Source organism: Bufo gargarizans, chromosome 5 (genome assembly GCF_014858855.1).
Source record: "Bufo gargarizans isolate SCDJY-AF-19 chromosome 5, ASM1485885v1, whole genome shotgun sequence".
NCBI classification, from domain to species: Eukaryota; Metazoa; Chordata; class Amphibia; order Anura; family Bufonidae; genus Bufo; species Bufo gargarizans.
Window position 1 is genome coordinate 215721727 of NC_058084.1, and position 25140 is coordinate 215746866.

At 47.6% G+C, this 25140-nt stretch overlaps 1 protein-coding gene across 1 annotated transcript in view; it reads left to right on the top strand.

Moving 5' to 3' along the window:
* Window positions 1-25140, top strand: part of PDE1C (phosphodiesterase 1C) — a 1393842-nt gene that overhangs the window by 218454 nt on the left and 1150248 nt on the right. The gene's annotated exons all lie outside the window — the stretch shown is intronic.

Below are 25140 nucleotides of genomic sequence, written 5' to 3' on the forward strand. Positions count from 1 at the left end.
AAAAATAGTGCAGTGTAAGCAAACATACCACCCCTCTGTCCAGTTTACTAGAATGGCATTCAAACGGGATGGCTCTGTGAACCAGAATACTGACTCCTCTAGCTTGTGAAGAGAAGGTAGAATGGAATGCTTGTGAAATCCAAGGCTTAGCCAGCAATCTGTGATGTTGGCATGTCAGATGGGTCTCAGTAAGACATAGAATGGCTGGTTGATAAGGTTGAACAGCAGTAAATAAAGCCTGGCGCTTGATTGGACTGCCCAAGCCTCTAACATTCCACGCTATAAGGCTACATTCACACGTCAGTATTTTCCTATATCCCGATTTTCGGTCCGTTTTTTGCGGATCCGTTGTTTCTGAAAATGTTTCCGTATGTCATCCGTATGTCATCCGTTTTTTTGCGGATCCGCAAAAAACGGAAACATGTATAAAGTTCAATAATCAAATAAAGTTGTTTGGATTTCTTTGAAAAAAAATTGAAAAAAATAAAAATAAAATAAAATTTGTTATGTGTTTCCAGGAACGGATTCCGCATAAAACGGATGACATACGGAATGACATCCGAATGTCTTCCGTTTTTTGCGGATCCATTGACTTTGTATTGTACCAGGATCCGAATTTTGCGGACAAGAATAGGACATGTTTTATATTTAAACGGACATGCGGAACGGAACAACGGAAACGGACAGCACACATTTTTTCCAGGACCCATTGAAAATGAATGGGTCCAGATCTGGTCCTGATCTGTTCCGCAAAAAACGGAACAGATCAGGAAAGAAAAAACGGACGTGTGAATGGACCCTAATATTGGTTTTACCTGCCATCTCTCAACGGTACATACATCTGAAGGATAACAAAAGATCCGCTATATCGGATCTCATCGCCCAAACGGATTTCAGTAAGTAAAGTTGTCTCTCTGCTCAGAAAATTCCCCCCAAAAAAGAAAACATAAGAATAAATTCTACAAGAAGAGACGCTCTCAGTAGTCCCAACTGAGAGTGTGAGGCAAAAAAGGTTTTCCTGTAACCCACAACATAGGAAGCAATAACAAGGCCTCATAAAAAGTAGACATAAAAATGGTTATCAGAACTCCCAAACAGAAACCCGGCCAATAATAAGCAAACATAAGCAGCTGATTAGTCCTGTGTGGTATCAAAAGAACCATTACAGAAGCAAGCAGCATCCCTGAGAAAGCATAAACATTAACCTACAACAGGAAAGGGCAAAAAATATTTAGCAACAACCGATATTGTCCTGCAAGAAAAAAGTAAGGTTAGTGCAAATAGAGAGCAGAATACTCATCCACCCTGGTATGAAGGCAAATGTCCGTCATAGCTTCAGAAGAACATCTTCAGGTCTGCGATGACGAGTCTTCTCCCGGCATAGCAGAAAGGCATCCCGATTGTTCAGTCCACCGATATGCTTTTTCCAGCGACTCAAAAAAGTCGGTTTTGCCCTGAAATTGCACACATAGTTTAGACGGGTAGAGCATAGAATATTGAAATCAATGGGTTCTTAGGGTCCGTTTTACATCCAGGAAGCGGGCTCTACGTCACTGCAGTTCTGCCGAAATGTCCGGGAAGATGGAGACTTTATATCCACTGATGGAGAGATCCGGATGATCCCGGGCCTTACGAAGAATAGCATCCCTGTCCTGGAAATGTAGGAGCTTTATCAAGACTGGTCTGGGATGGCCCCCGGAGAAGGAGGACGAGAGAAGGGTGCCTGTGCGCGCTTTCGATAGCAAAGAAGGGAGATAGGGAGTCCTTAGCAAATCGGACAGGATATTGTCCCTCAGCTCTCTCTGGAATTCCTATTAAGCGAAGATTGTTACGGCGGGACCTATTCTCCAGGTCGTCCGCTTTATTTATCAGAAGCGTGATATTATGGATAACCTTGGCTAAGTCGCGCTTTACCGGCGGAACTTGATCCTCCAAGCGACCCACCCGATCTTCAATTTCTGTAACTCTTTCCGTTATCTTCCGCATATCTTGTCGGATAAATGACATATTCTCCTGCAGTGATCCCACTGAGGAATTCAAAGTAAGCAAAGCAGAGCTGCATTGTTGTACTGCAGCATAGATATCTTTGCTGGTAGGGTCCTTGATCTGTGGCAGGGGGAGAATTGAGGGACCTGCTTGGACCGAATGGGCCTGGTCTGCAGCCACAGGGCAGGTTTCTGGGACGGATCCCCTCTGGCCCTCATGGTGTCCGCCGACTTTCATCAGGGGCATCAGACACCTTCATTTCAGGGGCCGTTTTGGGATTAGGGGGCCCGCATCCTCTGCACCGACCGCAGGAGAGGAGGAACGGGCGTATTGTACCAGCCGCACTGCGATCTCAGCCACTTTGTCAGGCGCGGCGGCGCTATTTTGTTTTTCTGGTGTAGGCCCCGCCACCTCCCGGTCCTTCTTACCGAACCTCTTCATGATCATGGAGGGGTCTGTAGGGCGATGAGGAACCGCAGATGTTGTGGCAGCGATCCGATATGAAAACGAGGCAGCCAGCCGCAGGATGGTGGAGGATTAGGCCGGGAGCAGACGGGAGCTCAGCGAGATGAGACTTCCTACATCACCAGTCAGGCCACGCCCCATCTACCGCAGCTACAGATAGTGACAAACACAATTGGAGCAAATAATTTCTACAGGTGTGATATACCAGTTGCCCCCCCAAAAAACTGATTGAAGCAGGGGTGTTATATACCAATAATATACTTTCTATATAGTGTATTTGGGTAGCGCAGAACTTGTCTGCGGTTTTGCTGCGTTACCGCAGCTGCAGATAGTGACAAACACCATTGGAACAAATAATTTCTACTGGTGTGATATACCAGTTGCCCCCCAAAAAAACTGATTGAAGCAGGGGTGCTATATACCAATAATATACTTTCTATATAGTGTATTTGGGTAGTGCAGAAATTGTCTGCGGTTTTTCTGCGTTACCGCTTCTATTCTACATAGAGTGACAAACGCTATTGGAACAAATAATTTCTTATGGTGTGATTTACCAGTTCCCCCCCCCCCCAAAAAAAAATGATTGAAGCAGGGGTGTTATATGCCAATAATGTACGTTCTATATAGTGCATTTGGGTAGTGCAGCATTTGTTTGCGGTTTTTCTGCGTTACTTCAGCTTCACAGAGTGACAAACGCTATTGGAACAATTAATTTCTACTGGTGTGATTTACCAATTGCTCCCCAAAAAACTGATTGAAGCAGGGGTGTTATATACCAATAATATACTTTCTATATAGTGCATTTAGGTAGTGCAGCAAATATAATGAATGGAGATCGCAAATTTGAATAATTCATCTGGTATGTCACTGTCCATGTTGTGGGACTATTTGTGCCCTTATAGTAATTATTTGGTTGCTGCAAATATAACCTGAAGGTTTTTCAGGTTCGCCTGCCATTCAAGTTTATGGGGCCCGCTGCAAACACACGTTTCGCGAACATTTGAGCGCAAACGCGCATTTGAGTTTGTGAACCACCCCGGCCAATGTTCGTCCATCACTAGTCTTTAACACAATAACAGCAATAGCAAATAATGTCAGAGTGACACTGAAATGTATAGCTATGAGTAATCACATAGTTGATTGTGTTAACAAAACAGCTTGTTTAAAAACATACTGCACCATTACATTTTCTTATGCTTTCTCATATTAGAAACGTTCCCTAATTGTCGTCATATTATGTTTAAACACACACACACACAGCTATCGGAGAAAAACAGGGGCATGTTGATAACAAGCATCTCAAAATAATTTCTTGCCTGCCCTTGTACACACACACACACGTTAGTGTGTCAGAAAAAACAGTGGCTTGTTCTGAATAACCCTTTTCGTTGGAAGCAGCAGCAGTACTGTATGTAAAGGGTAATGTAAAAGTGGCATGTGGCTGCAAAAATAGTGGCAGCAGTAGCAGCAGAACATAGAAAAGACAGACAAGGCAGTAAATGAGTGCGTGGCTGTGTTGGGGTAGTAGAGTAGTAGTAGTGGCAGATGTGTAGGGGTAATAGTAGTGGCAGTAGGGGTAATGTAAATGGCAGTAGGTTGATTAGTAGTGGGGAGTAGCAGCTGTGGTGCTGAAGGCAGCAGAAGCAACCAGTATGGAGCAAGATGGCAGACAGGCAGACAGTGGCATGATGGGGCCGGCGATAAAACACCACTGTCAGCAATGATGGATTTATTCATCAGTCTCAGCAAGAGGTGTGCGATAGATCATCCAAGTCCCCAGTGGCGGCTGGATTTTTCTTTGTAAAGAAAAAGGATGGTACCCTGAGACCATGTCTGGACTTCCGTGAGCTCAATCGTATTACCGTCCGTGATCCTTACCCCCTTCCTTTAATTCTGGATTTGTTTAGTCTGATTGTCGGTGCCAATCTCTAAATTGGATCTGAGGGGGGCATATAATATGGTAAGGATCAAGGAGGGGGATGAGTGGAAGACCGCATTTACTACCCCTGAGGGTCATTTTGAAAACCTGGTCATGCCCTTTGGGTTAACCAATGCTCCTGCGGTTTTTCAACACTTTGTCAATGACATCTTTCATAATCTGGTGGGGAGGTTTGTCGTTGAATACCTTGATGAAATACTAATTTTTTCTCCTAATATGGAGACTCATCAGGATCATGTGAGACAGGTGTTACAGATCCTAAGAGAGAATAAGTTGTATGCTAAGATGGAAAAGTGTGTATTTGCTGTACAGGAAGTGCAATTTCTGGGTTACCTGCTCTCATCCTCAGGTTTTCATATGGATCCCGAGAAGGTCTGTGCCATGTTGGACTGGGATCGACCCTAAAATCTGAAAGCGCTTATGCGGTTTTTGGGGTTTACCAACTACTACCGTAAATTTATCTTGAACTATTCATCGGTGGTTAAACCTTTAACAGACATGACTAGGAAGGATGCTGATATTTCTATGTGGTCTGATGAGGCATTACAGGCCTTTTCTGCTGTGAAAGAATGTTTTGCTTCGGCCCCTATTCTGGTGCAACCGGACGTGTCTCAGCCATTTATTGTTGAGGTTGACGCATCTGAGGTTGACGCATCTGAGGTTGGGGTAGGAGCAATATTGTTGCAGGGTCCTTCACCCAGTAAATGGCGCCCCTGTGCATTTTTTTCCAAAAAAATTCTCGACTCCTGAAAGGAATTATGATGTGGGGAATAGGGAATTGCTGGCCATTAAGTTGGCGTTCGAGGAATTGCGGCATTAGTTGGAAGGAGCAATTCATCCTACTACGGTAATTGCGGATCACAAGAATCTGGCCTACTTGGAGTCGGCTAAGCGACTGAACCAAAGGCAGGCCAGATGGTCATTGTTTTTCACCAGATTTAACTTCATCGTCACTTATCGCCCTGGGGTTAAGAACGTCAAGGCGGATGCTTTGTCACGTAGCTTTTCTGGGGAGGGGGGGGGTGACCCTAGTCCCATTTTATCTGAAGGGGTAGTTATAGCCGCTCTTTATCCTGATCTCTAGGCCAGGGTGGATGCTCCGGACTCTTGTTCCCTCCGAATTGTTTGTTCCCTCTGAATTACTTCACAAGGTGTTCGAGGAACATCACTGTATGGTGCTTGCTGGGCACCCTGGAAGCAGATTGACTCTCGATCTCATCTCTCGCAGATTCTGGTGGCCAGGGTTGCGTAAGTGTATTGAGGACTATGTGTCAGACTGTGGTACCTGTGCACGTGCTAAGGTGACACATACTCGGCTTTCCGGATCTCTGCTTCCATTGACCATCCCGTCCAGACCTTGGACCCATTTGTCCATGAATTTTATCACGGATTTACAGAATTTTTCGGGATAGACCGTGATTCTGGTGGTTGTCGATCGTTTTAGTAAAATGGCACACTTTATTGCATTACCTAGTCTACCCAATGCTAAAACTCTGGCGCAGGTGTTTGTCAACAACATCGTGAAACTACATGGCATTCCCTCTGATGTGGTGTTTGTTTCCAGATTCTGAAGCGTGTTCTGTACTCGTCTGGGTGTACAATTGTCCTTCTCTTCGGCTTTTCATCCTCAGTCGAATGGACAGACGGAGAACACTAATCAGAATCTGGATATGTTTGAGATGTTTTGTTTCAGAGAATCAGGAACAGTGGTCTTCATTTTTGTCATTGGCTGAGTTTGCTATAAATAAACATAGACAGAAATCCACTGATAAGTCGCTGTTTTTTGGGGCATATGGGTTCCACCCACAGTTTGGTACATTTTCTGGTGCTCATAATTCCAGCATTCCCGAGGAGGAACAATTTTCCTCTTCTTTTTCTTCTATTTGGCGGAAAATCCAAAATAACCTGGAAAAGATGGGCAACAGGTATAAGCGTGTGGCTGACAGGAGACATATGAGTGGTCTGGACCTGAGAGTGGGTGATTGTGTGGCTGTCTAAAAGAAACATTAAACTTAAGGTACCTTCTTGTAAGTTGGGACCAAGATTTATTGGTCCATATAAGATCACTGCCATTGTTAACCCTGTAGCTTTCCATCTTGAAATTCTTCAGGCATTGAAAATCCATAACGTATTTCATAAATCGTTGTTAAAGAAATGTGTTGAACCTGTTGAGCTGTCCTCCTTGCCTCCCCCTCCGGTCATGGTGGACGGCAATTTAGAATTTCAGATAAGCAAGATTGTGGACTCCCGAGTTCTCCGGAGATCCCTCCAGTATCTCTTTCATTGGAGAGGGTACGGACCAGAGGAGAGGATGTGGGTTCCAGTGACCGATGTTAATGCTAGCCGTCTGGTGAGAGCATTCCACAGAACTCATCCTGATAAGGTTGGCCCTGGGTGCCCGGAGGTCACCCGTAGAAGGGCGGGTACTGTCACACCGGTGACAGGTTTGAGAAGGTCTGAAAGATTATCTGCACATTAGTGATCTGACAGCCTCTATTGGTTTCACTTTTTCTGTGTGTCGCTGGTATGTCCACACCTCCTGTTCAGGTGTGGATCATGTGACTGTTACCTCCCCCTATTTCATCTGACTTTACCCATCACTCCTTGCTCTGGATAGCTTTATTTGGTTTTTGGAAGAGCTGGAGTGTGGTTTATGGGGAAGTCCTGTTTGTCCATCATCCATCAGCCTCAGAAGTTAAGTGTTCCACTTGTTGTGTTTTGTATTCCCCCACCTTTGTTGTTTACTAGGCCTCAGCGAGACGCTGGTTCCTTCACCAGGGAAGGAGCGGGTTGTCTCTTCCCTGTCATTACCATTAGCGCATCTGAGGGCCACCAGGGTTTTCTAGGTTCCTGTGTATGGGCATCTCTACCATCGAGAGGTGCCCATATAGATAGGAGTTAGGGCCAGGAGCAGGGTTTTATAGGTGGTGATCCTTTTCCTTCCCTAGCAGTGAGGCCTAGTGTCTTTCCCCTTCCTTCTTGTTGTCTTTTGGTGTTCTCCCCTACTACATCCGTGACATTTTACCCCTTGCTAGGGGAGAGTTTTAGTTACCCCCTGGTAGGGGAAGACAGCAGGTACACATCCCTGTTGGATGAGCCCTGTCTAGACCAGCTGGAGCACCTTCAGCTCAGCTGGACATGGAGGCAGAAGCTGTAAGCCTCTGAAGCCAGGAGTAAAGTTCCCTGGACAAATCAGAATCAGACTACAAGAGAGAAGTTGCAGCACCCAGAGAAAGCTGAATTATACAGCTATCCTGTCAGCACAGCAGAGCCATAGAGTAACAGACGTAGCAGAGAGGAGTTTGCCTGCCACAGTTAATGCCCAAGCTTGCTGGGAACCAAGACAAAACCTGAAATTGTTTGCAGAAACGTTTATGCCAAGTAAAGCTGTTATCAACTTCATCACAAAGTTTGGACTCAATTTATTTCTATATCCCCTTCATAACAACCCCCCTTTTAATTTGTTGCAGAGCCAATGCCTAGGGTCCACGTATCAGGTAGAAGCACCGTGACACGTGCATCAACATTAAGGGACATTATAGGCTACCCTACACCACTCTGGCATTCCTACACATTGGTACCATCCTCAGTATCACTAAAAGGGGCCATGTGCCCTTGTTTCTTCACTGCAACTGGCGTCACGAAAAACAAGTACTCTTTTTTTCTTCCTAAAGGGCCCTGGGGGGAGGCGTCCGCTTCATATGCAACCTGGGGATAGTTTTTTGGTTGATGGATGGAGTCCTAACAATCCCTGCTCTTCTTGGGAAGAGGTAAAATAGGGCAACAAAACAGAAAAGACCAACAATTTTCTCACCCTTCAAAAGCAGTCCATGTTGTGGCTCCAGTAGTCCAATGGATGGTTTTGGCACAGAGTCACTTATAGGAGGGGCTGAAAGTCTTCCTCCTGGGTCCCATAGTTGAGAGCGCAAAAGTCCTTCTTTAAGCTGCACATCCTCATTGCTGTCACTGCTAGCTCTGGTGCTCTCTGCAGCTGCAACTCCAGCAGAAGTTTCATCTGCCATTTCTTGGTGGCCTTCTGTGGCATAACTTGGAACTGCAGGATCACCCTCCTCTGGAGGATCCTTTGTAACTTTGTAAGTTGTTAGCTTTTCCTGGTAGGTGACAGATTCTCCGGATAACTGTGAAGGATGGACCCTTAGGGCCGTTTCACACGAGCGGATGCCGTGCGTGGCATCCGCTCCGTGAAAGAGTGCCAAGACCCGCTGCAGACTGCAGAGGCACGGAGCAGTAACATGACTGTTAATGCTCCGTGCCTCTCTGTGATCTCTTTACTACGAAATCACAGTTGTCACTGTGATTTCGTAGTAAAGAGATCACAGAGAGGCACGGAGCATTAACAGTCATGTTACTGCTCCGTGCCTCTGCAGTCTGCAGCGGGTCTTGGCACTCTTTCACGGAGCGGATGCCACGCACGGCATCCGCTCGTGTGAAACGGCCCTTAGTCTTTCATAGCAAGGAGCCTGGATTAGGTGTTGGTTCCAGAGTGCATGGAGCAGTATCAGTGGACTCCTCCTTGTTCCCGCACACCTCAGGGTGGTGCTCCTGTTTGGTGGGCTCAGGCTGTACAGCTGTAGTAGTAGGCACGGCGATTTCTATAGTGGCTGTGATAATGGCCATGTACTTGCTCTTTTGTGGTCCTGCTACTCCAGTAGTCAGGGGCAACTGTGGTAAACTTCGCCTGGAATATGGCCCGCTGCTCCTTAACGGATGGAGTGGAAGTCTTCTTCGTTGTTGTTGCAGCAGTTGAAAGTCCCTGGTGGCAATGACAATGGCCATAGGGCGGTCCTTCTCTGACTTCGTTATGGCTTTAGTTAGGGGCACTAGTGGTGGTGGGTCACCACAGTCCAGAAGGGTACTGTCTTCGCTGGAAGACATAGTTTGTGATACCTTGTACTAGACTAGAGCGGTCAATGTAAGCTAGACTGCAAATTAAGTGCATGTTGCTATGGGCAACGGCAGCAGAATTGATGCAGATTCACACTCTCCAGCAGTAAGTAGATTCCATAAAATCTCTTGTAGGGGGTTTTACAGATGGGGTGCCTTCAATAGTAAGGCACAGAAGCATTTGAATCCTGTTCATGATGCCAATTGCAATGTGCTGCCCCCAGGGCCAATCGTGTCCCAGGTTTACAAGAATGCTGAGTCGTATGTGCAGCCAGCCTGTACCGCAGGGACAACACGTGAGGTGCACGGTGGGCCGATAAGGGGCCAAATAACAACACAGTTCATCAGTTTACTCACGGTTAGCAGAAAGCCTCCCTGGGCTGGCAGCACAGTGTTGAGAAAGACAGCACAAAATCCTCAGGGGCACGCTCTGTGGTAGGGAAGCATCAGCCAAGATGGAAGTTGAGATGCCCTTGATGTCAGGGGTGCTTAGCGTGCTTGTTGCGGCTGAGTCACTTAATGGTATTTGTCGTGACGCCAGTACCGTTAATGGTGGTACAACCAATGATAAGAATGAAGTAGACAGTGGTAGGATACAACTCACAACTTTTACTGATGTTGGTTCCAGTTGCGGCATATATATCAGACAGAATACAGTCTTTTTCAATTTGGAGGAATTCTGTTGATCCATTGTTAATAGGTTTGGCTGGGTTTAGCTTAGCTTGAAGGTTCTGTAGAAGTAGTTCTGGTAGGTGACTTTGCTTCAGGTCCCTAGTAAACCAGAGCTATTTAGTGAGGTTGCCTGTAATACTTATTTGGTATGCTTAGTCCTTCTCGTTTCTGTGACTTCCAAGCCCTTGAACAGGTAGCTAATCTGTATTCTTCAAAGTATGGTGAGGCTGTCTGTAGCTAGATTGTCCTCCACCATGTGCAAAGGTACCCATTAAACCTTTAGTAATGGCTGTTATCACTGATGTCTCTCTTTAGCTTGGTTAACTTCTTCCAGGGACAAAAACGCTATCCTCTGGTTGTAGGTTCTGGGATCTAAGAAGGTCACAGGAGGAAAACGCTCTCCTGCGCCTCATACATTGGCTCTACCTCATTTCAGCATTTGGCTTCACCCACTAATCTGTGGTAGGTAGCCCCAGAGTAACCACTGACTCTGCTACTCTCTAACTTAATCTTCCAGACTGTTCTGAACTTCCCACACTAGGTCTGACCTAAGTATTTATATAACCTAATTACTATCCCCATCTAGTGGTGGGATGTATAAATTACACCTAGCCAGCCTATGAACAGGGATACAACAGGTGTTATAGTACAAAAATGACATGCAATAGGATAATGCAGTTTTAAGCTATTTTGCAGTTCCCATGGGTTCCTGAGTGGGACGCTGCATACCCCCATGGTAAAATATAAGTCGACCTCGACGTTGGTAATATTGGAAGCTGTGGATCTCTAAGCCGTGTCCTGAAATACACCAAATACACACCACCAAAGTTGCACATATGAATATAAACATTGCAATGTATTATCATGACTCTTCAATAACCTCCTGTAAATAAAGGGTTATGCACAAAAATACAGTCTAGGCAAATATATAAAATATATCACATACACTTTTTATTTCTCGTGGTAGATGTGTTACGGCCACAAATGATCTCACGTAAGGGCAGTAAAGTCCATGATACGGGTTTAAAGTTAAAGTCCATACCTAAAATGGGATATAAAACATGTATCAAAACTTTTTAAAGTGCAAAAATTTGTGTATAAAAATGATGAGCACAGAAAAGTCTTTCTCGGTAGTATACTTTAAACGTTACGTCAACATAGTCCCTTGATAACCTGAAAATGGGGTATAAAGGGGTGAAACAGGATAAAACACATAAATGAAGTGCAAAATTTTCTTCTGGACTCAGGTGGAGTCCTTGATGGAGTCCTTGCAAATAGAACACAGAGAGAGGCTTAAAAGAAAAACAATAAGAGAAGTCCTCTCAAACAAATAGCAGCTCCTGCTCCATATAAAGGTTTAGTAACGGCCTACTTTAATTGTAGGGATCTGAAGAAGATGACACATCCGTAGGGATTGGACTTCCAGAATCCCAGAAATCAGGGGAAGATCCTTCCGGTTGTCCCTCCCTTATCTGCTGTTTAGGTGTAAATGGCAATTTTAGTTCCTTTTTCACCTTTACAAAGATAGGGGCTGTCCTTTCTTTATGTTGTAACCCAGCCCACTCGCAGGGTCAATCCTGGTTACAGGGTTGGATTCCTCTGGTGGATCTTTCATTGATGAAGAATTTGCTGGTTTCTCTTCATAAGTTGGGATAGTGAATCCCTGATGTTGTTGTACAGCTAGTTGTTGAAATAGAACTGCAAAGCCCTCTGCAGCTGTACTGAGACTTTGTGGCTCGGGCCTTCTTCTTCTTCTAACCCTTTCCCTCTGGGGTCTAGGTTTACTGACAGGGTCTTTGGTAACAATTGCGGGATGCCATAGAATATTGTTACCTGCAAAACCAGTGGCGTATTGGTTCTGAGTACTAGGTGGCACATACTTTGCAGCAGGCCGCACCGGGGCGGTAGAAGGTTCCTGCTCTAGATTCTCCTCAGACTCAGAGTCTTTGTCAAGCTCCTGGGTCTCCGTGGGCTGTCGTGGCCGAAGTACTGCGGTAGCATAATGTCCACGTGTACCCTCTGCAGGGGTGAACTCAACCACCTCATTAACATATAGGCTATGTAGCCAAGCAGGGAGCTCCTTCCTCTTCACAGACTGGCGATTTACATAATAGTCACAATTGGTCTCCATATCGTGGATAAATCCAAATCCCTGTTGTTTGCAGAAGTGAAGAACTCGGCCCAATTTCCGTACTGGAACCGGGAAGTCCTTTACAGGTTCCTCTAGTAATTTACGAGTTAGACCCTCGTTCAGGGGAGGACTGGCAGCCTTAGTCCTGGGGGGCAAATCTAGTCAAGTGGCCCATTTTTAGCCCCGCCCATCATTAAAAGCCCCTCCTACATATAATAGGCCCTCCCAACACACACTTTACAGCTGACATTCTATAGTTGCGGCCTGTCTCTACACATCATACGGACAATATATATATGTAACAAGCTACAGCCAGGAAGCTCCTCCGCTCTCCTCCCTACCCTGATCCTGCTCAAGGCCTGTGGTTCCCCCCACCATCTGCCACCCGCCCGTGGCCTGCTGCCCCCTTTCGTCATCCTCACCCAGTTCTGAATCCTCCTTCTGCAGATGTCAGGTGGAGGAGCCGGAACATCTCTTCTCCTACATAGCGCCACATACCTCTTACATCCAGTGATGTCACCTTTGTTGTAGACGTTCTCTTTCCTCATCTTCTCCATTCAGACCAGACCGCCATGATGATTTTTCTGCCATCTCCCTTCTCTGCAGAGATTGAGAAACAGACATTAGTTTCCTGCCACCCCCAATACTATACTGCAGAAACAGTCCCCCTGGAAATACTACTACCACACAGATAGTGCCCCCAATACTGTACCCGCTATGCCCCCAATACTATACTGCAGAAACAGTCCCCCTGGAAATACTACTACCACACAGATAGTGCCCCCAATACTGTACCCGCTATGCCCCCAATACTATACTGCAGAAACAGTCCGCCTGGAAATACTACTACCACACAGATAGTGCCCCCTTAAACAATTATTGGCACACAGTGCTCTAAAAAATAATTGCGCCCAGACACTAATAGTATAAAGATAATGTCCCCCAAAAATAATTGTGCTAAGCTGATACTATGCCAGGGTGCCCCCAAAGTAACAGTGCTCCCCAAAATCCCACCAATAGAAATAATTCTCTGCCAGAGCACACTTAGTAGTAATAATGCCCCTATAGTGCCCTAGTAATCATGTTCTTCATAGCCCCTAGTAGTAGTAAAGCTCCCCATAATACCCCCTAGTAGTACTAATTTTCCCTATAATATGACAGTACATGAAATACCCCCGCTTAGTGCCCGCAGTTGAGCTAATGTCCCCAAAATGTATGCCAGTATAAAATACCCCTATATAGTGCCCCAGTAAATGCCCTCATACTGCTCCTCTCCCCCTTCCCCATAGTGTCCCCATAATATGCCAGTAAAAAAATGCCCCTTAGTGCCCCCAGCAGATGCCCCTATAGTGCTCCTCTCCCCGACAATGTACCAGTAAAAAATGCCCCCTTAGTGCCACCAAATGCCATAGTGCCCCCCATAATGTTCCAATACAAAAGGCCCCTTTAGATCCCCCACTTCCCCATAGTGCCCCCAAATAATGCCCCTATAGTAGCACCAGATGCCCCATAGTGCTGCTCTCCCCTATAGTGCCCCCCCAGAATGTGCCAATAATTAAAAAAAAGCCCCTTTAGAGCCCCCAGTTACCCCCATAGTGCTCCTCTCCCCCATGGTGCCCCCCCATAATGTGCCAGTAAGAAATGCCCCCACAGTGCCAGCTCCTCCAATAGTGCCAGCCCTCCCCCCATAGTGCCAGCTCCCCCTATAGTCCCCCCATAGTGCCAGCTCCCCCTATAGTGCCCCCCATAGTGCCAGCTCCCCCTATAGTCCCCCCATAGTGCCAGCTCCCCCTATAGTCCCCCCTATAGTCCCCCCCATAGTGCCAGCTCCCCCTATAGTCCCCCCCATAGTGCCAGCTCCCCCTATAGTCCCCCCATAGTGCCAGCCCCCCTATAGTTCCCCCATAGTGCCAGCTCCCCCTATAGTCCCCCCATAGTTCCAGCTCCCCCTACAGTGCCCCCCATAGTGCCAGCTCCCCCTGTAGTGCCCCCCATAGTGCCAGCTCCCCCTATAGTGCCCCCCCATAGTGCCAGCTCCCCCTATAGCCCCCTCATAGTGCCAGCTCCCCCTATAGTGCCCCCCATAGTGCCAGCTCCCCCTATAGTGCCCCCCATAGTGCCAGCTCCCCCTATAGTGCCCCCCATAGTGCCAGCTCCCCTATAGTGCCCCCCATAGTGCCAGCTCCCCCTATAGTGCCCCCCATAGTGCCAGCTCCCCCTATAGTGCCCCCCATAGTGCCAGCTCCCCTATAGTGCCCCCCATAGTGCCAGCTCCCCCTATAGTGCCCCCCATAGTGCCAGCTCCCCCTATAGTGCCCCCATAGTGCCAGCTCCCCCTATAGTGCCCCCATAGTGCCAGCTCCCCCTATAGTGCCCCCCATAGTGCCAGCTCCCCCCATAGTGCCAGCTCCCCCTATAGTGCCCCCCATAGTGCCAGCTCCCCCTATAGTGCCCCCCATAGTGCCAGCTCCCCCTATAGTGCCCCCATAGTGCCAGCTCCCCCTATAGTGCCCCCCATAGTGCCAGCTCCCCCTATAGTGCCCCCCATAGTGCCAGCTCCCCCTATAGTGCCCCCCATAGTGCCAGATTTCCTCCTCATAGTGCCATATCTCCCCCCATAGTGCCAGATCTCCCCCCCCATAGTGCCAGCCCCCCGCAAAGAAGAAAAAATAAATAAAATACTTACCTCCATCAGCAGCGATGCCGGCCTGTGTCCCTGCTGTGTGTGTGTGCTGCCGGCTCAGGCGTCGCGATGATAATGACGTCATCGCGCTGCCTGAGCCGGCCTCTGATAGGCTGCAGGCATTAGTGCCTGCAGCCTATCAGAAGAACAGGGGAGGGACACGCCTCTCCCTCCCCTGCCCCACAGCACGGCCGCAATGACATCCAGGGCCGCGCCGCCTGTGGTGATCGGCGGTGCGGCCCTGAAGAATAAAAAAAATATTTTATTTTTTTTTTAGACCGGCGGCCCGGCGGCCCGGCGGCCCAGCGGCCGTTTATTTAGGGCGGCCTGGGGGGCAATTGCCTCCCTGCCCCCCGGCCCAGCCCGCCCCTGCCCTCGTTATATTTCTTACAAGCATGGGTGCACGGGAGTCGAGCTAACTTAATCTCCGTGGACAACTTAGCCCAAAGTGCTGTCTGTTCAGTAGTGGGCCACGCTATGGCGGGGGCATCAGCAACCAGACCGGACCTTTCGGCATACTTTGGAGGCTAGTGTCGCGGCATCGCGACTGCGCACTGACCTGCACTGTAATCCGCCGATTCAGTGTTGCAGTCCACACTACGTTTCCTCCAGTGGCGGTCCCACAAGTCTTGTACACGAACCTGCAGCTCTGGAGTCATATGCGTAGGGGTCCATGTCGGAGCAGTGAAAGGGTCCCGTCCGGATTCAATCTCTGGTGCAGAGCTCACTTGCTTTTCTGCCATGCTGCTTCGGCAATACACTCTTCTCTCCATACAGCAATCAGCATCTCTCTTTTTAACATGTGCACGCACGTCACGCTCTTCCTGAGTGCTAGGCCCGCCTCCCAGGTCTGTCTGAGTGACAGGAGCGATGCAACCATTATCCACCATACAAGGGGCGGTCACAGGGAACCAGGTGTCCGGAACAACACTGGTCAGTACTCTAATTGGGTTTGGAGGTTTGGCGACACACAAAAGGCTTTGTCTTTGTCACAACATCCAATAGGTGAGCACATCGATATTCCACACATGGTTCCACCCATTCTGTTCTGCGGCAGAACTTTTCATAGGGCAGAGGAGGCGGCGCTGCGTTTGCATACAGGGTTCGGTCTCTCAGAGTCAACACAGTAAAGGTAGGATGGGTTTGACTAGACAATTTTGCATAAATGGGCGGCACTACGTTTTCCCGCTCTTCAGGGCGTGTCGCTAACTTGTCCACAGTGATGGCACAGTTCTTGTTTTTTTCAACCAAGAGCTCCGGTGGACATCTTAAGTGTATAGAAACAGTCTATTCAATGACAGCAAGCCGTTTTAGTGACAGACAAATGTCTGCTTTTCTCACTTTTAACACTACGATTTTTATGCTGGGGACTAATATAGCACTTCAATGCAATTTTCAAACAGTTTAAACAGTTCTGTAGCCAAATACAGTGCACAATAAGCAAAAGTCTCTCACTCAAGTAAAGGGGCTTATTCACATGCAACAGTCTCTCAAATATGGCACAAGGGTTAATATCCTGTTTGTGACGCCAAGAAAAGATATGCAGCCAGCCATTACCGCAGGGGCAACACTATGCTTAGTCTTTCTCGTTTCTGTGACTTCCAAGCCCTTGAACAGGTAGCTAATCTGTATTCTTCAAAGTATGGTGAGGCTGCCTGTAGCTAGATTGTCCTCCACCATGTGCAAAGGTGCCCATTAAGCCTTTAGTTATGGCTGTTATCACTGATGTCTCTCTTTAGCTTGGTTAACTTCTTCCAGGGACGAAAACGCTATCCTCTGGTTGTAGGTTCTGGGATCTAAGAAGGTCACAGGAGGAAAACGCTCTCCTGCGCCTCATACCTTGGCTCTACCTCATTTTTGCATTTGGCTTCACCCACTAATCTGTGGTATATAGCCCCAGAGTAACCACTGCCTCTGCTACTCTCTAACCTAATCTTCCAGACTGTTTTGAACTTCCCACACTACTCCTGACCTAAGTATTTATATAACCTAAGTACTATCCCCATCTAGTGGTGGGATGTATAAATTACACCTAGCCAGCCTATGAACAGGGATACGAAAATAGTACAAAAATGACATGCAATAGGATAATGCCGTTTTAAGCTATTTTGCAGTTCCCACGGGTTCCTGAGTGGAACGCTGCATATGGTGCGGCAGCATCAGTTTTCTGTGTGTGTCATGATACTCCTACCTGGATACCATCGCTCCCAAGGGTTAGGCTTTATAGCAATAAATAGTGAGAGTAATGGTGGAGGTGCAGAAATAGTTAAGTCCAGACTTATCAAGTTCAACACCTTTACTTGGATCAACTTGCATCTGTACAAGAAGTGGTGTTTGCCTTGGCTCCAGCAGGATTTGGCATGAACTGTCATGCAAACTTGAATATTCTGCTTTCTCTCCCTGCTGTGCTAAACTTGGCTTTAGTCTGGTTGCTGGACTTCAGGGCCATTCTGTTACTATTGGAGTGGGCTGCCTTTGGCTTTTGACCCCCTTGCAATACTGTGTCTGTAAATCTGTAAGGAGTCAGGGCGATTTTCCTCTCCAACTCCTCTCTTCAACTCTAGACAGACTAAGACTAGACTAAGACTGTCTGAAAAGTTCCTGTGGCTCCTCACTTGTTAGGAAACCGGGACTGGTCCATTAGGCCCAAAAGGGGGAGAATAGAATGGTAAGTTCCATTCTATCTAAAGCTCTCTCTGTCATACACCCAGCCACCTGCTGGTGAACCAGGCATATAACATGTAATACAACAAAAACTGTTACATAGCAGAGCATGCACAGTGTAAGAGGACCTGGAATAAATACACAGATGACATTATGGTTAGCCCATTAGAGATAGTTGCAGGGTGTAGGAATGGTAATACCACTGTGGGGTATTACACATGTATCATCTAGTGAAAGTTAATACAAGTCACTTACTAACGTATAGTAATTGTCCATAATGCTTCCTTTGCTGGCTAAATTATTTTTTCCATATCATTATATAATGCTTATTTTCAACGGTTACGACCACCCTGCAATCCATCAGCAGTGGCTGTGCTTGCACACTGTAGGAAAAGGCGCCGGCTGAGACCATGGGATCACGCATACACAGCAGCTCCTGTCTAGAGTTGAGAGAACACCTGGATGTTCGGGTTCGAGAAGTTCGGCCGAACTTCCCGGAAATGTTCGGGTTCGGGATCCGAACCCAACCCGAACTTCGTCCTGAACCCGAACCCCATTGAAGTCAATGGGGACCCGAACTTTTCGGCACTAAAAAGGCTGTAAGACAGCCCAGGAAAGAGCTAGAGGGCTGCAAAAGGCAGCAACATGTAGGTAAATCCCCTGCAAACAAATGTGGATAGGGAAATGAATAAAAAAAAAAAAATTAACCAATATCAATTGGAGAGAGGTCCCATAGCAGAGAATCTGGCTTCACGTCACCCACCACTGTAACAGTCCATTGTCAGATATTTAGTCCCAGGCATCCAGGCAGAGGAGAGAGGTCCCTTAACAGAGAATCTGGCTTCATGTCAGCAGAGAATCAGTCTGCATGTCATAGCAGAGAATCAGGCTTCACGTCAGCCACCACTGTAACAGTCCATTGTCATATATTTAGGCCCAGGCACCCAGGCAGAGGAGAGAGGTCCCGTAACAGAGAATCTGGCTTCATGTCACCAGAGAATCAGTTTGCATGTCATAGCAGAGAATCAGGCTTCACGTCAGCCACCACTGTAACAGTCCATTGTCATATATTTAGGCCCAGGCACCCAGGCAGAGGAGAGAGGTCCCATAACAGAGAATCTGGCTTCATGTCAGCAGCGAATAAGTCTGCATGTCATAGCAGAGAATCAGGCTTCACATCAGCCACCACTGTAACAGTCCATTGTCATATATTTAGGCCCAGGCACCCAGGCAGAGGAGAGAGGTCCCGTAACAGAGAATCTGGCATCATGTCAGCAGAGAATCAGTCTGCATGTCATAGCAGAGAATCAGGCTTCACGTCACCCAACATTGGAACAGTCCATTGGCATATATTTAGGCCCAGGCACCCAGGCAGAGGAGAGAGGTCCCGTAACAGAGAATCTGGCTTCATGTCAGCAGATAATCAGTTTGCATGTCATAGCAGAGAATCAGGCTTCACGTCAGACACCACTGTAACAGTCCATTGTCATATATTTAGGCCCAGGCACCCAGGCAGAGGAGAGAGGTCCCGTAACAGAGAATCTGGCTTCATGTCAGCAGAGAATCAGTCTGCATGTCATAGCAGAGAATCAGGCTTCACGTCACCCAACATTGGAACAGTCCATTGGCATATATTTAGGCCCCGGCACCCAGACAGAGGAGAGGTTCATTCAACTTTGGGTTGCCTCGCAATATAATGGTAAAATGAAAATACAAATAGGATTGAATGAGGAAGTGCCCTGGAGTACAATAATATATGGTTAAGGGGAGGTAGTTAATGTCTAATCTGCACAAGGGAAGGACAGGTCTTGTGGGATCCATGCCTGGTTCATTTTTATGAACGTCAGCTTGTCCACATTGGCTGTAGACAGGCGGCTGCGTTTGTCGGTAATGACGCCCCCTGCCGTGCTGAATACACATTCAGGCAAAACTCTGGCCGCCGGGCAGGCCAGCACCTCCAAGGCATAAAAGGCTAGCTCTGGCCACGTGGACAATTTAGAGACCCAGAAGTTGAATGGGGCCGAACCATCAGTCAGTACGTGGAGGGGTGTGCACACGTACTGTTCCACCATGTTAGTGAAATGTTGCCTCCTGCTAACACGTTACGTATCAGGTGGTGGTGCAGTTAGCTGTGGCGTGTTGACAAAACTTTTCCACATCTCTGCCATGCTAACCCTGCCCTCAGAGGAGCTGGCCGTGACACAGCTGCGTTGGCAATCTCTTGCTCCTCCTCTGCCTTGGCCTTGGGCTTCCACTTGTTCCCCTGTGACATTTGGGAATGCTCTCAGTAGCGCGTCTACCAACGTGCACTTGTACTCCCGCATCTTCCTATCACGCTCCAGTGCAGGAAGTAAGGTGGGCACATTGTCTTTGTACCGTGGATCCAGCAGGGTGGCAACCCAGTAGTCCGCACACGTTAAAATGTGGGCAACTCTGCTGTCGTTGCGCAGGCACTGCAGCATGTAGTCGCTCATGTGTGCCAGGCTGCCCAGGGATAAGGACAAGCTGTCCTCTGTGGGAGGCGTATCGTCATCGTCCTGCGTTTCCCCCCAGCCACGCACCAGTGATGGGCCCGAGCTGCGTTGGGTGCCACCCCGCTGTGACCATGCTTCATCCTCATCCTCCTCCACCTCCTCCTCATCCTCATCCTCCTCGTCCTCCTCGTCCTCCAGTAGTGGGCCCTGGCTGGCCACATTTGTACCTGGCCTTTGCTGTTGCAAAAAACTCCCTCTGAGTCACTTCGAAGAGACTGGCCTGAAAGTGCTAAAAATGACCCCTCTTCCTCCTCCTGGGCCACCTCCTCTTCCATCATCGCCCTAAGTGTTTTCTCAAGGAGACATAGAAGTGGTATTGTCACGCTGATAACAGCGCCATCGCCACTGGCCATGTTGGTGGAGTACTCGAAACAGCGCAACAGGGCAAACAGGTCTCGCATGGAGGCCCAGTCATTGGTGGTGAAGTGGTGCTGTTCCGCAGTGCGACTGACCCGTGCGTGCTGCAGCTGAAACTCCACTATGGCCTGCTGCTGCTCGCACAGTCTGTCCAGCATGTGCAAGGTGGATTTCCACCTGGTGGGCACGTCGCATATGAGGCGGTGAGCGGGAAGGCCGAAGTTATGCTGTAGCGCAGACAGGCGAGCACCGGCAGGATGTGAACGCTGGAAGCGCGAACAGACGGCCCGCACTTTATGCAGCAGCTCTGACATGTCGGGGTAGTTGTGAATGAACTTCTGCACCACCAAATTCAGCACATGCGCCAAGCAAGGGATGTGCGTCAAACCGGCTAGTCCCAGAGCTGCAACGAGATTTCGCCCATTATCGCACACCACCAGGCCGGGCTTGAGGCTCACCGGCAGCAACCACTCGTCGGTCTGTTGTTCTATACCCCGCCACAACTCCTGTGCGGTGTGGGGCCTGTCCCCCAAACATATGAGTTTCAGAATGGCCCGCTGATGTTTACCCCGGGCTGTGCTGAAGTTGGTGGTGAAGGTGTGTGGCTGACTGGATGAGCAGGTGGAAGAAGAGGAGGAGGAAGCGGAGTAGGAGGAGGTGGCAACAGGAGGCAAAGAATGTTGCCCTGTGATCCTTGGCGGCGGAAGGACGTGCGCCAAACAGCTCTCCGCCTGGGGCCCAGCTGCCACTACATTTACCCAGTGTGCAGTTAGGGAGATATAGCGTCCCTGGCCGTGCTTACTTGTCCACGTATCTGTGGTTAGATGGACCTTGCCACAGATGGCGTTGCGCAGTGCACACTTGATTTTATCGGATACTTAGTTGTGCAGGGAAGGCACGGCTCTCTTGGAGAAGTAGTGCCGGCTGGGAACAACATACTGTGGGACAGCAAGCGACATGAGCTGTTTGAAGCTGTCTGTGTCCACCAGCCTGAATGACAGCATTTCATAGGCCAGTAGTTTAGAAATGCTGGCATTCAGGGCCAGGGATCGAGGGTGTCTAGGTGGGAATTTACGCTTTCTCTCAAATGTTTGTGAGATGGAGAGCTGAACGCTGCCGTGTGACTTGGTTGAGATGCTTGGTGACGGAGGTGGTGGTGTTGGTGGTACATCCCCTGTTTGCTGGGCGGCAGGTGCCAACGTTTCTCCAGAGGCGGAGGAAGAGGCCGAGGCGGCAGCAGCAGAAGAGGCTGAGGCGGCAGCAGCAGAAGAGGTAGCCGGGGGAGCCTGAGTGACTTCCTTGTTTTTAAGGTGTTTACTCCACTGCAGTTCATGCTTTACATGCAGGTGCCTGGTCATGCAGGTTGTGCTAAGGTTCAGAACGTTAATGCCTCGCTTCAGGCTCTGATGGCACAGCGTGCAAACCACTCGGGTCTTGTTGTCAGCACATTGTTTGAAGAAGTGCCATGCCAGGGAACTCCTTGAAGCTACCTTTGGGGTGCTCGGTCCCAGATGGCGGCGGTCAGTAGCAGGCGGAGTCTCTTGGCGGCGGGTGTTCTGCTTTTGCCCAATGCTCCCTCTTTTGCTACGCTGTTGGCTCGGTCTCACCACTGCCTCTTCCTCCGAACTGTGAAAGTCAGTGGCACGACCTTCATTCCATGTGGGGTCTAGGACCTCATCGTCCCCTGCATCGTCTTCCACCCAGTCTTGATCCCTGACCTCCTGTTCAGTCTGCACACTGCAGAAAGACGCAGCAGTTGGCACCTGTGTTTCGTCATCATCAGAGACATGCTGAGGTGGTATTCCCATATCCTCATCATCAGAAAACATAAGTGGTTGTGCGTCAGTGCATTCTATGTCTTTCACCGCTGGGGAAGGGCTAGGTGGATGCCCTTGGGAAATCCTGCCAGCGGAGTCTTCAAACAGCATAAGAGACTGCTGCATAACTTGAGGCTCAGACAGTTTCCCTGGTATGCATGGGGGTGATGTGACAGACTGATGGGCTTGGTTTTCAGGCGCCATCTGTGCGCTTTCTGCAGAAGACTGGGTGGGAGATAATGTGAACGTGCTGGATCCACTGTCGGCCACCCAATTGACTAATGCCTGTACCTGCTCAGGCCTTACCATCCTTAGAACGACATTGGGCCCCACCAAATATCGCTGTAAATTATGGCGGCTACTGGGACCTGAGGTAGTTGGTACACTAGGACGTGTGGCTGTGGCAGAACGGCCACGTCCTCTCCCAGCACCAGAGGGTCCACTAACACCACCACGACCATGTCCGCGTCCGCGTCCTTTACTAGATGTTTTCCTCATTGTTATCGTTCACCACAACAACAAAAATATTATTTGGCCCAATGTATTGAATTCAAATTCAGGCCTTTTTTTAAAGACACCTAACACTATCTGGCTATCTATTTAGGTACCGTATTACACTAATACAGGCACAGCAGTAACCACAGATTTAGCTGACTATAAATTTGAGGCCTATTATTTAGGCGCTGGGTGACAGGTATACGTTTACAGACAGAATTAGATTGGGATATGCACAGTAGCGTGTGTGTGAAGTTATTGAGAATGACCCTATCTGCACCTTGAATCTAATATACCCTTTTAGGGATAAATTTAAAGTAGGCCTGATACAGCAGAAACCACTAATTTAGTGGTTTCTTGTAAAAATCTTTTTTATTATTTTTAGAGAATTGCTAAATTGGGAATTGCATTTCAACCCAGAACAAAACTGTGCTTTGACGGACACTAAATAACTTGACCAGCTACAGCAATAACGACAGATTTGGATGACTATAAATTTGAGGCCTATTATTTAGGCGCTGGGTGACAGGTATACGTTTACAGACAGAATTAGACTGGGCTATGCACAGTAGCGTGTGTGTGAAGTCATTGAGAATGACCCTATGTGCACCTTGAATCTTATATACCCTTTTTAGGGATATATTTAAAGGAGGTCTGATACAGCAGAAACCACTAATTTAGAGAATTGCTAAATTGGGAATTGTATTTCAACCCAGAACAAAAACTGTGCTTTGACGGACACTAAATAACTTGCCCAGCTACAGCAATAACCACAGATTTAGCTGACTATAAATTTGAGGCCTATTATTTAGGCGCTGGGTGACAGGTATATGTTTACAGACAGAATTAGACTCGAATATGCACAGTAGCGTGTGTGTGAAGTTTTTGAGAATGACCCTATCTGCACCTTGAATCTAATATACCCTTTTAGGGATACATTTAAAGTAGGCCTGATACAGCAGAAACCACTAATTTAGAGAATTGCTAAATTGGGAATTGTATTTCAACCCAGAACGAAAACTGTGCTTTGACGGACACTAAATAACTTGACCAGCTACAGCAATAACGACAGATTTGGATGACTATAAATTTGAGGCCTATTATTTAGGCACTGGGTGACAGGTATACGTTTACAGACAGAATTAGACTGGGATATGCACAGTAGTGTGTGTGTGAAGTTATTGAGAATGACCCTATCTGCACTTTGAATCTAATATACCCTTTTAGGGATAAATTTAAAGTAGGCCTGATACAGCAGAAACCACTATTTTAGAGAATTGCTAAATTGGGAATTGTATTTCAACCCAGAACAAAAACTGTGCTTTGACGGACACTAAATAACTTGACCAGCTACAGCAATAACCACAGATTTAGCTGACTATAAATTTGAGGCCTATTATTTAGGCGCTAGGTGACAGGTATACGGTTACAGACAGAATTAGACTGGGATATGCACAGTAGCGTGTGTGTGAAGTTATTGAGAATGACCCTATGTGCACCTTGAATCTTATATACCCTTTTAGGGATATATTTAATGTAGGTCTGATACAGCAGAAACCACTAAATTAGGAAATTGCAAAATTGGGAATTGTTTTTCAACCCAGAACAAAAACTGTGCTTTGACGGACACTAAATAACTTGACCAGCTACAGCAATTATGACAGATTTGGATGAATATAAATTTGAGGCCTATTATTTAGGCGCTGGGTGACAGGTATACGTTTACAGTCAGAATTAGACTGGGATATGGCCAAAAAATAACCACACTACTGAGGGTTAAATGCACTTGGTGTGACAGCTTGACCCTGATGTAGGATATAGCCAAAAAACAACCACACTATTGAGGGTTAAATGCATTTGGTGACAGCTTGCCCCTGATGTAGTATATGGCCAAAAAATAACCACACTATTGATGGTTAAATGCACTTGGTGTGACAGCTTGACTCTGATGTAGGATATAGCCAAAAAACAACCACACTATTGAGGGTTAAATGCACTTGGTGACAGCTTGCCCCTGATGTAGTATATGGCCAAAAAATAACCACACTATTGATGGTTAAATGCACTTGGTGTGACAGCTTCACCCTGATGTAGGATATAGCCAAAAAACAACCACACTATTGAGGGTTAAATGCACTTGGTGGCAGCTTGTGCTGGCGCACCACAAGACACAAATTGGCCGCCGATCACCCCAGAAAAAAGTGACGGAAAAACGCTCTGGGCAGCCTAAAAACAGTGAGCAATTGAATATCAGCAGTTCAATCATCCACAGCTGCAGATCGATCTCTGAATGAAGTCTTTTGGAGGAGTTAATCACTGCCTAATCTCGCCCTAACGTCGCAGCTGCAACCTCTCCCTATACTGATCAGAGCAGAGTGACGTGCGGCGCTACGTGACTCCAGCTTAAATAGAGGCTGGGTCACATGCTGCACTGGCCAATCACAGCCATGCCAATAGTAGGCATGGCTGTGACGGCCTCTTGGGGCAAGTAG